Consider the following 17,284-nt stretch of genomic DNA (forward strand, 5'->3'; position numbering starts at 1 on the left):
GAAGGGGAAATTTTGCTTCTATCTAGTGCTGGGTGTGCTGCTAAATTAAAGTCCCCACCGACGACCAGATGGGGGGAGCTAAGTTTTTCCAAAGATTCAAAAAAGCTCTGGAAAAAAGATGAATGGGAGTCATTAGGTGCATAAATTGATGCAATAGTAATCTCCTTGTTATTTATTTGGCCTTTTATAATGATATAGCGACTATCTGGGTCTTTATAGATATGATTTAAGTCAAAAATGATAGTGTTACGTATAAAGATAGCAACACCGCGGGTTTTATTGTGGAATGTTGTATAATAGAATTGATTATATGTTTTATCAAAATAATTTGGATGTCTAGTGCAAGAGAAATGAGTCTCTTGTAATAGGATAATATCTGCACCAATTCTCTTATAATGTTGAAAGGCCTTTTTCCTTTTGTGGGGTGTATTGAAACCATGGACATTATGAGATATTACTTTAAGCACCATTGGTAGTTAGTAGAAAGGTTAGCTTCTGAAAATAGATATTCTCAATTGCATATATTGGGGTATTCATGAAAATCATATAACCATAAGAGAGAAGGTTAAGGTTAAGCATTTGGGATAGAAGTGTCATCTTATACCATATATGTAGGAAAACCATGGTCAAGTGTGAATCACATCCAATAAATGAGTGTTTGCAGCGTATAAAAATATAACATTGGATCAATATATGAGAGTGTAAAGTATTACCGCAACTTCCATTTTTAACTCTATAAAATGTTTCGACCAAAAAAATTAGATCGATGAAAACTGTAATAAAAAATAACAAAAATAAAGGGACAGGAAATATCCTGTCACAACAAATTTCCTTTGAATCAGGAGGACAGTTGTGTCCTGATCCCGCACACGCCATCCAGCGCACCACCCTCCAAATTAAGGGCGCAGCACTGAACCACATGGGCAGGTGGGGAGACAATCCAGCGACGACGGACTTAGCGGGCTATTTGAGAAACTGGAACAAAAACATTTAAATACCAACCAGAGGAGTAAATGTAACAGTAAGCAGGATACCCTCCATCTTTGTGGGTTGGAAAACAAGAAAGTTATATCTTATTCTTAACGGACCTCGGGAATATCAATCTAGAATATACCATCTCAAGTATAGCCAAGAACTCATTATATCCACATATATACCTTTCCTAAAAAAAAAAAAAAAAAAAAAAAAGGGAAGGGGGGGGGGGGGGGGGGCGAGTGGGGAGAGGGTGAAAGGGATGGATGGAGGGATGAAGGGGAGGGGGAGGGGGGGAATAGGAGAGGGGGATATGAGATATGATAGTGGATAGTTTATTCCTCCATTCGCTTTTTTGAGGGTCTTAATGGAGAACAGGTAGCAAATGAGGGGGAAGTTCAAGTGACAATGCAATGATGAGCAGGATAGCGTTCAGAATGGTCTATTCAGCCGGGGATATGAAGATGAGAACCGAGAGTCAATCTTGAGAGGACATCCAAACTTATGGGCTTTGTGTGAAGAGGAGAAAACTTATAAAAGATGCGATTAAGTGGCTTGGTTTTGGAATGGTTGTCGCCATCTTCTCTGTTCTGCTGTGTTGCGTCTAGAGGATGGAGTTGACCATATAGGGGAGGGCCTTGGCGTAGTCGGGAATCTGTTTGGTGGTTCTGGGTCGAGTAGGCCCAATTTAACTAACAATTCTTTGCCTTCAATTACGTTATACACAGTGTATGTAGAGCCATTATGTGGAATAGTAAGCTTAAAGGGGAATCCCCATCTGTATCTTATACGAGCTGTTTGTAAGACGTTTGTGACTTCCTTCATTCTGCGTCTTCTATCCAGAGTGGCTGGGGATATGTCAGGGTAGATTTGCAACCTATTGCCTTCAAAAGCCATGTTTGGAGTGGTTCTGGAAGCACGCATGATTTCCTCTTTAGTAAGAAAGTCCTTCATGCACATAATGATATCTCTAGGTGGTTTGTCAGGTGGTGGTTTGGGCTGTAGAGCTCTGTGTATACGGTCGCACATGAATGCTGATATTGGTTTGTCTGGGAGAAGATTATGGAAAATCTTGGAAACTGTTTGTATCAAATCAGTGACTGATTCCGGAACACCTCTCAGCCTGATGTTATGGCGTCTTTTCCTGTTATCCAAATCTTCCACCTGTGCTTGCATAAAGGCAAAACTATCAGCCAGGGATTCATAATCCTTTCTTAGATCATTATGAGCAAGAGAAAGTTCATCGTGCTTAGTTTCTAAAATGTCGGTGCGGCTTCCTATATTAGCTATTTCCTGGGATAGGGCCGTAGTAGCTTTATGTACCTCACTCTCTATTTTGTTGACCAGCTTATCAAATATTGCAGTAAGGCTGGCATCTAGGTCAGCTTTAGATAATGGGGTAGAGTACTCACTGTTCCCGTTGTTGAGAGAGTGGATGGGTAGGTTAGATAGCTGTTTCGTTGCGGCCGCGTGTGTGCTGGCTCCGGCGCCATTTTGGGACATCTTCCTGGCCTGTTTGCCTGCAGCGTTCAGGAGATAGTGGGTTAAGTGGTGTTGCGAGCGGCAAAAGTGTCCGGTTCTTCTTACCGGCATGCACGGAGGGTTCCCCGAGGGGTGTGGGGTGTTTTCGGCGGCGTGTCGTTTGTTTGGCTCTGGTTATTCAGCCCGCTCTGGCCGGGTCAGACGGAGCTGTAGCTACTCGCGTCCTTCCCGCATCGCGCCGCGCATGCGCCCCCAGGAGGCTTTTCTCAAGACCCTAATTTATCCCTCAATTTGTCTCTGCATGAGGATCTTTGGAAAGATGGTTTCCCCATCTGAGTCGGTTCCCTTCGCTCAGTAGGGGGGAGGCAGCCAGGTGCGGTCTCCCTTGGCGCAACATTTAGAGGGGCGCAGTCTTGTCTCCGCAGCTTGTCACCTTCCTGTGTATTAGTGCAGTGCTGGTTGTACTGAAAGGTACCACTCCGCTCACTCCTTGTTTACTTCCTTGGCAGCACATAATATTGAACAGGCAGAGGCGTATCTAGTGAAAATGGCGCCTATGGCAAGAACTGAAACTGCGCCCCTGTCAAAACATTTGAAACCTATCTTTCAGATAACCTTAACACAGTAACATTAGCACCCATAAATGCAGTAACATCAGCACCCATAAATACAGTAACATTAGCACCCATAAATGCAGTAACATCAGCACCCATAAATGCGGCCTCACCAGCGCCCAAAAATGCACCCATAAATGCGGCCTCACCAGCACCCATAAATGCAGTAACATCAGCACCCATAAATACAGTAACATCCATCAGCACCCATAAATGCGGCCTAACCAGCACCCAAAAATACAGTAACATCAGCACCCATAAATGCGGCCTAACCAGCACCCAAAAATACAGTAACATCAGCACCCAAAAATGCAGTAACATCAGCACCCATAAATGCTGCCTAACCAGCACCCAAAAATGCAGTAACATCAGCACCCATAAATGTGGCCTAACCAGCACCCAAAAATACAGTAACATCAGCACCCATAAATGCGGCCTAACCAGCACCCAAAAATACAGTAACATCAGCACCCATAAATGCGACCTAACCAGCACCCAAAAATACAGTAACATCAGCACCCAAAAATACAGTAACATCAGCACCCAAAAATGCAGTAACATCAGCACCCAAAAATACAGTAACATCAACACCCAAAAATACAGTAACATCAGCACCCATAAATGCAGCCTAACCAGCACCCAAAAATACAGTAACATCAGCATGATGATCAATACCGTGGTGACAAGTGCTGTACAGTACTAGTACCTGCTGCTGCCTGGGGGGGTTCCAATTGTTTTTCTTCTCTCCGACGTCTCTCTCTTCTCCTGGTCTCCAGCCTCCATGTTCGGGTGTCAGCACGTCACACAGACCCGGCCCGAGAGACCCACCAGAAGAGAAGCTGAAGCAGCTGCGCAGAGGAGGGTAGGCTGAGCATTAGGCTCCGCCTCCCCCAGTTACTGTATCTCAACGTAGACGTCCCGGGCGCTCGCTCTGTGGCCAGACGGTCCAGACCAACTCATCGGCCGTCTTGGGGGGCACCTGTCACTGGCTTCAGTCCTGACCTCCTCACTTGCTGTGCCAGCGCCGCGCTCCAGCAGGCCGGTCGTGCCGCAGGGGACAAGATTAGAGCGGGAGGCGGCTGCTAGAGGATGGGTGGGACTTTATTTTTTGTGCAGGGGGGCGGCTTTTTTGCCGCCCCCCCGTATGGCGCCCATGACACTTGCCATGGCTGCCATACCCTAGATACGCCTCTGTGAACAGGTACCACTCTGACAAATGACAGGCTCAGCTAAGTTCTAGCTCTTCAGAGAACATTTGACAGGTGGTGAGGAGGAGCTGTATTACCTCATCGCTGCCTGATTTAACCCCTTGAATGTGGTTGTGCAGCTCTTGTAGAGTGGCCCCATTCACTGCCAAAAGTGACAGGGGGTATAATTCCTGCCGCAAAGTACTGCAGTGTGTGTACACCTCCAATGGCTGCCTCTTTAGCTAAAGGGAGTAGTGGTTGGGGTTTGGTAAAAGTGCGGTTTAACTGCAGGGTCTTACCACCCTCCAACCGATAGTGTGACTGAGCACTTACTGTACACTTAATGTAGTGCAGACTAGATCTATGTACAAAAATCAATCATATCATAAACCCAGGTATAGAGCAAGTACAGACCTGTGTAGTACCTAAAGGAACACAACTTCCTCAATCCTTCCCTCTCCCCTTTCCCTCTCTCCTACACCCTCTCTCCCCTCTCTGTCACTGGTGAATAGGGGGTGGGGAATACAGATATTATTTACAGCCTGAGCCCTGAGCCTCTGATTGGCTGCCTGCCAACCAATAATAAACTAGGAGTGGAAGATCCCTTTGCATTTCCATAGCCACAGGTTAATACTGTACTAGTGAAAGGGACACAGGGAGTGCTAAAAGTCCACGGGTTAGGGGCGCAAATGATTTGCCTTGCCCGGGGCGCTGACAACCCACGCTACGCCGCTACCTTTGCTCAGTTTTATTCCAGACCTCTGCAGCTGAGCGTTCTGAAGGTTAGACTCTCCGATGGCCTTTAAATCCCAGCACACTAGTGTCTCCGGACTGGTGGATGTCTTTCCAGTGGTTGGAGACCGGGAAGTCTTTCTCCCCCTCTCTCGGAAGGTACTGACGAAGGATTCCAGCTTAATGGGGTGGGGGTTAGGTCTGGGTAACTTTTTGGTGTAGGGGACTTGGTCTCTGCAGGAGAGGTTGTTACCCATCAATATTCTGGAACTCCAGGCAGTCCGCAGGCTTTCCTTTTGTCTGTTTTAGGTACCCCCCCCCTTTGCTGTATCCATTCAGGATTTCGGCTATCAACTGTTGCTAAGCAGATCAGCTAGTTGCGTTTTACCCTTTGATTAGCTACAAACCTGCTGAGGGAAACCTCATCCAACCGGGATTTCACACTCACCTTTAAATATCATATCCCTGAGTTGTTTGACAGCAGATAGATCTTTAATCATGACAAGCTGTCCCACCCTCCCTTCCCTTTATCGCGACTTTCTTTTTTTGGGGTATTGTCATCCACTATTGTGGGTGGACAGTGTGGATAAAAACTTTATTGGACTGTTACATTCAGCTGGAGCTTTGTTGATTGATCTATTGTGTTTGATATTTATTTCAAACAATTACAGTATTTATTTGCTTATGGTTATAAAGGTTAAATCTCGTATAATAATAATAAAGGTTAAAGAATTTTTAAGATTTTACTCATATGCTTTTAACCCCCAATAAAGGACTGTGGCCTAATATCTTCCCCAAATGCCTAATCGACCATACTAGATATAGTTGGTCAACGTCTAAGGGTGAGTGCACATCCATGTGGGGCACCCAGTCTGAGCACAAGTTTATGAAACACGGATTAACCTTTTATAGACCATGAGCACATATGAACACAACACAAGGTGGGACTGCAAAGGACTTTTATATGTGTGTTTTTCCTTTTTTAGGATCAATATTGTTATCACTTAGCGCAGTGATTTATTTATTTATTTATTACCTTTATTTGCTTTTTAGCAAGATTTTTGCTGCAGCTGGTGAAATTTATTCATTACTAATTATTTGCACTTCAAACTAAAATTTGTTGTTATCACCTAGCGCGGTGTTCTTTTCACTTATGCCGTGTACACATGAGCGGACTTTCGACGGACTGAACTCAGTTGGACTTTTTGACGGACTTTCGACGGAGTTCCGATGGAGTTCCGACGCAACGGACTTGCCTACACACAATCACACCAAAGTCCGACTGATTCGAACGTGATGACGTACGACCGGACTAGAATTAGAAAGTTCATAGCCAGTAGCCAATAGCTGCCCTTGCATACAGACGAACTGATTTTTCGACCGGACTCGAGTCAGTCAGAAAGATTTGAAACGTTCTATTTATAAAGTCCGTCTGAGTTTTCAACAGGAAAGGTCCGATGAAGCCCACACACGATCGAATTGTCCAGCGGATTCGTTCCGCCCAACCTTTGCTGTCGAAAAGTCCAGTTGTGTGTACACGGCATTAGGAATCAGTAGATGCTTGCAGGTGGTTGTAAACACTGCTTGTATACTGTGTGCAACAAGAAACAGCTGTTAGCAAAAACTGTCAAATTTGTACTCTCCAAATCAATGTCTAAAGCTGAATACACACTATACCACTTTTATTGTTCGATTTCCTTTAGATTTACCTTCAACTACTGTATGTAGTGCAAGGTCCTGCATGATTGCATTCAAATTTAACGTGTTTAGGTTTGACCTCATATTATATGATTTTGGTACATTTAATGGAAAAAATCAAAAAAAGAAAATTGTATAGTGTGTATCCAGCTTAACACTGCTGCTGTTCTAACGTACCAGCTCAACTGAGCAGTTACATGCAAACAGAGTCTCCGGCCGACACTGGATACACACAGTTTACATCCAGGTTTAGCTTTCTGCAGAGGTCTGGCTGCACAAAAAATGGCCGCAGCTAATCAGCCAGTTGGTATGTGGCCATAGCATAGAGTGTTGTTGCATCCAGAGGCGGTGTTTAGCTGCCTCTGAATACCGCAAATGTTCTGCAGATATGTGCTCATGTGTATGCAGCCTTATATGTTCATACTGAGCACTTACACCTATTTTTCTCCCATTGACCCACATTTATCAATATTTTTTAGTGTTACATTACGGATTTGGCCTTCACTCCCCCTCAATGACCACTTGCTCAAGATACAATACCGCATGTTTGATTTCTGTCCCCTGTCAATATTTGTCTGGGATGATGATTAACTAGGGGTGATTGCAGACCACAGGAGTGCTGCCCACTGGTAGTGCTAAGCTACATGAATTACACATATAGGAACAGTGACTAAAGAGCCTACCTCAAGACCCTCCATAGCACTCCCACCAAGGTATGTGATGGATTACATCTTTAAACTGGTAATTCTGTGATAACATTCGTGGGGATTTAAGGAGAACATCTAAAGCATGGTTTCCCTGGCACAGACACATTAGGCTGAACATGTAGCATTCAATCCTAAAGTTTAGAGGTACAGTGTTGTATGTATTTACTGGTATATCTATAGTTTTTTTTTTTAATAAAGTAGCGCAGAAAGCAATAAAAATGTACAGATTTCAGAAACACATAACTTGCAATGAGAGTTCCATTAGTGAAAAAGGAATTCTGTTTGGTTGCCAAGGACACTGTACTTTGTACACTGCTCTTTGCCTTATACCAACACAAATGGGTAATAAAAACTGATGGTACATCTCATTACTGCATGTTTTCATGTCTTGACCTCTGCTGCTCTTTCCTCATTTTACAAAATTCCATTTTCAAAAATAGAATCCTAAAGGACGTGAGAATCCTTTCGGATTCTTTTAAATTTTTGTTATTATATCCATTAACGCCTACTGAGCACTTTCACCCTCTTCCTGCCCAGGCCAATTTTCAGCTTTCAGCACTGTCACATTTTGAATGACAATTGCGCGGTCATGCAACGCAGTACCCAAGCTAAATTTTTGTAATTTTTTTTTTAGAGAGATAGAGCTTTCTTTTGGTGGAATTTAATCACATCTGTGTTTTTTTTTTTTTTTTGCTAAACAAATGAAAGAAGGCTGAAAATTTTGAAAAAACATGTTTTTCTTAGTTTCTGCTATAAAATGTTCTAAATAAGTCATTTTTCTTCTTCACAGATGTGCGCTGATGAGGCTGCACTGATGGGCACTGATAGGCTGCACTAATGCGCACTGTTGAGGCTGCATTGATATGTGGCACTGATAGGCTGCACTGATAGGTGGCACTGATAGGCCCAAATTGGCAGCACTTGTGAGCACAGTTGGGGCTGCACTGATTATCAGGACACTGACGATCAGTGCCCTGATTATCAGTGTAGACGTCCCCTGTGTGAATTTGCCAGTTGTTGGCTCGTCTCGCGCAATGTCAGCATGAGGAGAAGGCTGCCAATAAACGGCAAATCCTGTTTACACAGTGATTAGCTGTGACTGGACACAGCTGGTCACATGGTAAAGAGCCGCTGTGATTGGCTCTTTACCCTGATCTGTGATCATCTGTGTCTGCAGTGGGCGCACAGGAGGCGTGATCATGGCAGGACATCCATAGACGCCCTCCTGGCAATGTGAGCCGGCAGTGTAGCTGTCTTCCGGCTATAGCGCAGGTGGGAGGTGGTTTAAAAAAGTCATGAGAAAAATATGGGCATCTGCCATTGCTAATCTCCTTTTGAAAATGCTAAGTGACTGACTTTTATCCTTCAGCGCTTTCTGAGTCACTGACTCCATCAGCAAAGTCAGAAAAATTCAGAAAGCCTTAGGCCTTGTTCAGTTGGGCACTGGCCCTCCATACTGCATGCAGGCTGCCTTTGTTTTGGTGTCTACATCAACCCCAAGCTGTGTGCAGGCAGTCTATAGAGGTAGATGTAGACACACGGACATAGCCACATATCAAAGTTGGACAGCCGTGCATGTTTGCTGTGCTAGTGATTCAAAGCCATGATGCCAGAGGGTCAATGTCAGTTACAGACAGGCAACTAGCATTTTCAGAATGAAAAGACAACAATTGAAAACACCATATTTTTTAGTAAAGGTATCCTTTTAAAATGTACATTAACTACTAATTAAAAACTGTTGCCAGAAAACACAGCAAAAGACCACGCTGTCCCATAGCTCTGGAACAATTTCACAATGTGTATTCTTTTCTTATGTTTTGTAATCATCTCATCATAAACTTACGCAATGTGCTGCGACATAAACAAATGTTTTATGGAACAGAATCAGCAGTAAAGCCGTGTACACATGATCAGAATATCGTACAAAAAATATTGTTTTCTAAGCAATTGTACTATAATCTGATCGTTGGTACACAACTTTCGTCTGAAATTTTCTGAAGGGACAAAGACGAAAATCTTTCTCGTATGATACCAGATCGTACAATTTTCGTTTAATCAGTACAGTTTTCATCCCAAAATACAATACAAATACATTACACCACTTCCAAATTTATTTATTCTGTCGTACGAGAATTTTCGTACTTTAGTAACCTATTTGTTTTCGATATGAGACTAGCATGCAACAAAAAAAATGGACTATCATTCATCCGACAATCTCATTGTGTGTACTAGGCTTAAGTTTAATTTCTACAAACAAGGTATGTGTATTGTAAAACTCCCACATCAAAACAAAAGGTGTTTGAAGCGTGTCTAAACCTAAAATCAAAAATGTTTTTAAATTGCAGCTTACCAATTACTTGATGTGGTGGCTGCTTTGGTTTTCAGTTATTAGCCTTTTTTCTTTTTGTTGTCACCTGGTGATCTGGCCTGTAGCACACTTCCTGTAATAGGGTGGCTCCTCTATCTGTAGAGGAGAAACAGAGACACCCTTGGACAACAGCGTTGTCTGGAGAAGGTGGTGTTCAGATGGACTTTAGGTGACTGACGAATTAAAGCCTAACTCCAACTAAAAAATTTTAGGCAGTTCCAGCAACGGTTATTTTTTCCTTTTCCTTTCCTAAATGACTAAAAGCTGACTATTGTAAGCACCTGTGTTAGTGTTAAATGGCATGTCACGACACACTAATTACCACTTTTGGTAGACAGCTTGGTCTGTTGGTCTGTTAAAGAAGATTGAAAAAAAAGACTAAATAAAGCAAAAAAAAATCCTAAAAAAAAAAAGAAAACAAATGCAGCTACCACATTTAACCATTTCAACACAGGGCACTTATACACCTTCCTGCCCAGACCAATTTTCAGCTTTCAGCGCTGTCGCAGTTTGAATGACAATTGCGCGGTCATCCAACACTGTACCCAAACTAAATTTTTATCATTTTGTTCCCACAAATAGAGCTTTCTTTTGGTGGTATTCGATCATCTCTACGGTTTTTATTTTTTTGCTAAACAAATAAAAAAAGACCAAAAATCTTGAAAAAAATAAAAGTTTTGCTTTTGTTTCTGTTAAAAAAATTTGTAAATAAGTAAGTTTTGTCTTTCACTGATGGGCACTGATAAGGCAGCACTGACAGGCACTGATAAGGCGGCACCGATGAGGTGGCACCAATGAGCGGGCACTGACGGGCACTGACAAAGGGCACTGACGAAGGGCACTGATGGGCACTGGTAGGTGGCACTGATGGGTGGCACTGATATGCAGCACTGATGGGCATTGATAGGCGGCACTGATGGACACTCACGGGGGGCACTGGGTGACACTGGTGGGCACTGATGGGCACTGATAGGCGACACTGATGGACACTGAAAGGCTGCAAAGATGGGTTCTTATGGGTGGCACTGATTTGCACTGATAGGCAGCATTGCTGGGCACTGATGGGCACTGATAGGCGGCACTGCTGGGCACTGATACGTGGCACTGATGGGCACTGATACACGGCACTGATAGGCATCCCTGGTGGCAATGGCAGTGGTAGGCATTGTGAGTGGGCATTGATTGGCAGCTGCCTGGGCACAGATTGGTATTTCCCTGGGGGTCTAGGAGGCATACCTGGTGGTCCAGTGTGGATGGCTTCCCTGGTGGTCCTGGGCGGCTTCCCTGGTGGTCCTGGGCGGCTTCCCTGGTGCTCCTGCTTGAAAAAAAAAAACAATATTTTTAACTTTCTGATTTCTTCATAAATTTAGAGGATAGGCATAAATCCAGTAAAGTACCTCCTCCTTTGTAGCAGGGAGTGCATGGGATGGCAGGCTGCGAAGAGGCTGAGTGAGCGGCCGCGGGCCCCAGGGCCAGCCCTGCTGGGCGGCCGCAAAAAGGATGGGAGAGCGGTGCGGGCTTCAGGAACAGCCCAGGATTCGGTGACCCCTCCAAATCATCATTCGCCCCCAGAGGGGGTCCCGACCCCCAGGTTGAGAACCACTAATTTAGGCCAATATGTATTCTGCTACATGTTTTTGGTAAAAAAAATCCCAATAAGCGTACATTGATTGGTTTACACAAACCTTATACCGTCTACAAACGATGGGATATATTTATGAAATTTTTGTTTATCTATTTTTTTATACTAGTAATGGCATTGATCTGCGGCTTATAGCAGGACTGCAATATTGCGGTGGACAATCTGACACTAAGTGACACTTTTGACACTTTTTGGGAACCAGTGCCTTGTTTACAGATTCCCCCCCCCCCCCTGTGTAGTTTACCGTCGATCGGCTGGTGCTGGAGGACACCCACAGATCGGCTTCTGCTGCACGCCCTCTGCAGGCGGAAGTCCAGAATCGCGGCTACAGAATCCAGCGCACAGCTGCCGCCCTGTAGCAGTAAAACTGCTATAGGGTGGATGGCAAGCTGTTAATTGATGTTGTTCCTTCTATTTCTGTATCTGGATGATGGCACTGTAATTATTTTAGTTTACAAAAGCACCTTTTTCCTAAACGATATACAGCTTTCGCATGACCAAGTTCTTTCCCAGCCTGTCCGCAGGGAAACATAAGCAGGAGGAGCTTCTAGTCCTCTGCTGCTGGTCACATGTTCAATATATAAAAAAAAAAAAAATTTAATATCAGTAAACTGTTTTAAATTGTCATACAAATATATATTTGAAATCAAATATATATATTTGAAATCAAATCTTTATTATTTTTTGTCAATAACATGGTGTGGGCGGATTTCTGCCAGTTACAGGCTCTGTCACGCCTGTGTCTTAGAATAAGCGGGAGGTGAAGCCTCCATCAATCTACCTGTAATATCCTGCCCCATTGTGTTTAGCTGGTTAGTGGGCATGGAGGGAGGGAGGAAGTGAGTTATCATTTTCCACTGTGTATACGCCCACATGCATGACTCTTTAGTTGCATGGGCTGCTCAGATGCAGTGTTAGTTTCGTTGACTAAAACATTTTCGCCTACTAACCTAAAACTATTTAGGTTGACTAAAATACAACTAAAACTAAAACAATTGAGATGACTACAATACAACTAAAACTAAAATGGCATTTTAGTCAAAAGACTAAAATACAACTAAAACTAAAATGGCATTTTAGTCAACAGAGTATGACTAAAACTAAATTGAAATTTGACGTCCAAATTAACACTGCTCAGATGTGATAGGGAGAAAATGTTCAGTAAATAATCTCACTGAAAACTGAGCATGTGCAGAGGTGCTACTACAGCTGCAAAATCCCTAGCTGAATTGGGGACATGAACAGAAGGGGGAGATAGAGAGCAGCAGGATCAACCATGATTTTTGCACAATACAGAAAACAAATCTTCTAATGTAATACACCATTTATTGATAGTTTTTTATGATATGGGTTTAGTGACACTTTAAAGCTGAATTCCAGGCATGTAAACTTTCATTTTAGATATATTTCCCAATAGTCTCATGAAAATAATTCCACTTTGTGTTTACCAAAGGCCTTTGCAAATCAGATAATAGCTTTTGAAAACAGCCTGAGCAGAGCTGTGGGAGGGACCCAGCAGACCCACCCACCACAGGCTGCCTACAAAATCTACAGGAGGGGGTGGAGACAAGACCAGTCACCCTACACAAGAAAAGAAAGCAGCAGTGACCAGTCTTGATTACAGGAAGCTCCTGCACAGAGGCAAAGTTTAACACTGCATTACTGCACTGATCTGGAAGAAATTCAAGACAATATTCACTTATCCCGAATTACAGCTTTAAGGACTGGTAAACTGCTATATAATACATTTTTACTTTTCAGTTTAAATACACTTTATTGTCTTACAGTTATTTTTGTCTGAGTAGAAAAGTTTGTTCTCTGCCAACATACATGCAACACTTGATCTATGCGTGGAAGCAGAGGTCTCTCTGATAAAGTCTGAAGCTCCCCCTACTGAGTCAGACCTATTGTTTTGCAATCAGCAAGGCTCATGTTCCCTGCCAATTTGAGAGCTCTGACTCAGCGAAGGATGTGTTGACCTCTGGAGAGAGACCACTGTTTTCACACATAGAACAAGGCTCCTCTGCAGCAATCTGGCAGGACACAGGCTTTTTTTACTCAAGGTGATTTTAACTGAAACTTCATTTGGGCTTTAACCATTTGCAAACCGTAATACATATATATATATGTTGCGGCTTGCAAGTGGTTTACCGGGGTTATGGCTGAAACTATCAGCCAAAACCCCAGTATTTTATTTTTTTCAGCTGGCGATTCTCTTTCTCATGAAAGCGGTCTGAGCCACTTGCCGGAGTTTCTCAGGCTTACTTTTTTCTTTTTTTTACCAGCGAGCCTGGGAAACCATCTGACTATTCGTGCAGTTGGCCATAGAGGTGAACAGAGACCAGATTGTCTCTGATCACTTCTATGATCTTGGAGGACCAGAGGACATCACTTCCGGTCTAGGGAGGGAGTAAATGATATTTTTTTTCTTTAGGGCAAAAGATCAATTTTAATTCTTTTTCGATCCTTTCCTTTCAAAGGTAGAGGAGAGATTTGGGGTCTTATAGATCTCAGATCTTTCCATAAAGAGGACCTGTCATCCCTTACTTCTATTCTAAAGGATGTTTACATTCCTTGTACTAGGTATAAAAGTGATCAAAAAAAAATTGAAGGAACAGTGTAAAAAAACAAACAAAAAAAAAGAAAGTTAAAGCGCCCCGTACCTCCGTGCTCACGTGCAGAAGCATATGTATACGCATATGTAAGTCGCGCATGCATATGTAAATGGTGTTTGCACCACACATTTGAGGTATCACCCCAAACTTTAGAGCGAGAGCAATAATTGTAGTACAAGACCTCCTCTGTAACTCCAAACAGGTAACCTGTAAAAAAAATTTAAAGCGTCACCTATAGAGATTTTTAGGTATCGTAGTTTGTCGCTATTCCACTAGTGTGCGCAATTTTAAAGTGTGACGTGTTAAGTATCTAATTACCGAATGAGAACAAAAATGTAGTGGGACGTTACATGTACCTTGCAGGGTCTAATAAATACACATATCAAATAAAGATAAAGGTCAAGATGGAGAGATCAAAGGAAAAAACACCACATCCCAGATATGAAAATTTTTCAAAAATAGGCTTAAAAAATAGGCTAAAAAATAAACAAATCTTTAATTTACATATACAAATGGTTAGCTTTAAAAAAGTTGAATACAACTGGTTAAAACCACAGTTACTGTAAATCTATCCAGGATGTGCTGGTCCTGGCTGAAGAATCGAGAAAACTGGCCCTGTTAGGTATCTATTTACTCGGTGTAACATCATATTTTACATTCTACCAAAAAGTTGGGTTATATATTGTATTTTTTTGCATTAAAATTCATTGATGTGTATTTTTTTTTTTAAATTGCGTTTTGAAAATCCGCTGCACAAATACCATTTGATATAAAAAATTGCAACAATCACCATTTTATTCTCTAGGGTCTCTGCTAAAAAATATATATAATGTATGGGGGTTCTAAGTAATTTACTAGCAAAATATACTGATCAGCTGGGAAAGTTTTAGTTGGCTGGCTATTGTGGGAACTAGCTCCAGTATAGTACTTCCAAGGATACAGCCACTTGCTTAAATCTTCTTTTTATGGGCTTTTCTTGCCCACCATTATTAAAACAAACGTTTTTCCCTTGCAGGGATTTTTTGAGCATTTATTTTCCAAAAAACGAATGCTCATCAGCCTCCTGATTTACATCAGCAGTGCCACTGCTCTGACCAGGGCCGTCTTTAATATTGATTGGACCCTGGGCAAACATTTTCTTGCCCCCCACCATGCAATTTCACTCTCCACCTACTCTGAGACATACACTAAATAGCAGCTAGACTTAAAATCAGTTTACTGTATCAGATCAGGCAGCAATTGCGATTGGTTGCCAATGGTTACAGCATATCATTACTGCTTACAGACTGGTTGCTAGAGGTTACAGCACACATTACGGCTCACTAATTTGTTGCTAGAGGTTACAGCAAATTATTTCTGCTTGTTAACCACTTGAGCCCCGGACCATTATGCTGCCTAAGGACCAGAGGTCTTTTTCCAATTTGGCACTGCGTCGCTTTAACTGCTAATTGCGCGGTCATGCAATGCTGTACCCAAACGAAATTTGCGTCCTTTTCTTCCCACAAATAGAGCTTTCTTTTGATGGTATTTGATCACCTCTGCGGTTTTTATTTTTTGCGCTATAAACGGAAAAAGACCGAAAATTTTGAAAAAAAATGATATTTTCTACTTTTTGTTATAAAAAAAATCCAATAAACTAAATTTTAGTCATACATTTAGGCCAAAATGTATTCGGCCACATGTCTTTGGTAAAAAAAATGTCAATAAGCGTATATTTATTGGTTTGCGCAAAAGTTATAGCGTCTACAAACTAGGGTACATTTTCTGGCATTTACACAGCTTTTAGTTTATGACTGCCTATGTCATTTCTTGAGGTGCTAAAATGGCAGGGCAGTACAAAACCCCCCCAAATGACCCCATTTTGGAAAGTAGACACCCCAAGGAAATTGCTGAGAGGCATGTTGAACCCATTGAATATTTATTTTTTTTGTCCCAAGTGATTGAAAAATGACAAAAAAAAAAAAAAAAAAAAATATTTACAAAAAGTCGTCACTAAATGATATATTGCTCACACAGGCCATGGGCCTATGTGGAATTGCACCCCAAAATACATTTAGCTGCTTCTCCTGAGTATGGGGATACCACATGTGTGGGACTTTTTGGGAGCCTAGCCGCGTACGGGGCCCCGAAAACCAATCACCGCCTTCAGGATTTCTAAGGGTGTAAATTTTTGCTTTCACTCTTCACTGCCTATCACAGTTTCGGAGGCCATGGAATGCCCAGGTGGCACAAAACCCCCCAAAATGACCCCATTTTGGAAAGTAGACACCCCAAGCTATTTGCTGAGAGGCATATTGAGTCCATGGAATATTTTATATTTTGACACAAGTTGCGGGAAAGTGACACTTTTTTTTTTTTTTTTTTTTTTTTTCATAAAGTTGTCACTAAATGATATATTGCTCACACAGGCCATGGGCATATGTGGAATTGCACCCCAAAATACATTTAGCTGCTTCTCCTGAGTATGGGGATACCACATGTGTGGGACTTTTTGGGAGCCTAGCCGCGTACGGGGCCCCGAAAACCAATCACTGCCTTCAGGATTTCTAAGGGTGAAAATTTTTGATTTCACTCTTTACTGCCTATCACAGTTTCGGAGGCCATGGAATGCCCAGGTGGCACAAAACCCCCCCAAATGACCCCATTTTGGAAAGTAGACACCCCAAGCTATTTGCTGAAAGGCATGGTGAATATTTTGCAGCTCTCATTTGTTTTTGAAAATGAAGAAAGACAAGAAAAAACATTTTTTTTTTTTCTTTTTTCAATTTTCAAAACTTTGTGACAAAAAGTGAGGTCTGCAAAATACTCACTATACCTCTCAGCAAATAGCTTGGGGTGTCTACTTTCCAAAATGGGGTCATTTGGGGGGGTTTTGTGCCACCTGGGCATTCCATGGCCTCCGAAACTGTGATAGGCAGTGAAGAGTGAAATCAAAAATTCACGCCCTTAGAAAGCCTGAAGGCGGTGCTTGGTTTTCGGGGTCCCGTACGCGGCTAGGCTCCCAAAAAGTCTCACACATGTGGTATCCCCGTACTCAGGAGAAGCAGCAGAATGTATTTTGGGGTGTAATTTCACATATTTCCATGGCATGTTTGAGCAATATATCATTTAGTGACAACTTTGTGCAAAAAAAAAAAAAAAAAAAAAAAAAATTTGTCTCTTTCCCGCAACTTGTGTCGCAATATAAAATATTCCATGGACTCGACATGCCTCTCAGCAAATAGCTTGGGGTGTCTACTTTCCAAAATGGGGTCATTTGGGGGGGTT

At 42.4% G+C, this 17,284-nt stretch overlaps 1 protein-coding gene across 3 annotated transcripts in view; it reads left to right on the top strand.

Annotated features, from left to right (window-relative positions):
* Nucleotides 1-5,933: 5,933 nt before the first annotated feature.
* The window catches only part of LOC141139539 (coagulation factor VII-like), a 53,710-nt gene continuing 42,359 nt past the window's right edge, over nucleotides 5,934-17,284 (top strand). For 2 of the 3 annotated variants that reach the window (XR_012243768.1, XM_073625778.1), the window contains exon 1: nucleotides 5,934-7,398. The gene's annotated coding sequence lies outside the window, so the exon portion shown is untranslated. Of the gene's footprint in view, nucleotides 7,399-12,718; nucleotides 13,130-17,284 lie in introns of those variants that run through there. The other variant, XM_073625779.1, reaches the window with a different exon arrangement.

Source organism: Aquarana catesbeiana, linkage group LG04, assembly GCF_042186555.1.
Source record: "Aquarana catesbeiana isolate 2022-GZ linkage group LG04, ASM4218655v1, whole genome shotgun sequence".
NCBI lineage: Eukaryota > Metazoa > Chordata > Amphibia > Anura > Ranidae > Aquarana > Aquarana catesbeiana.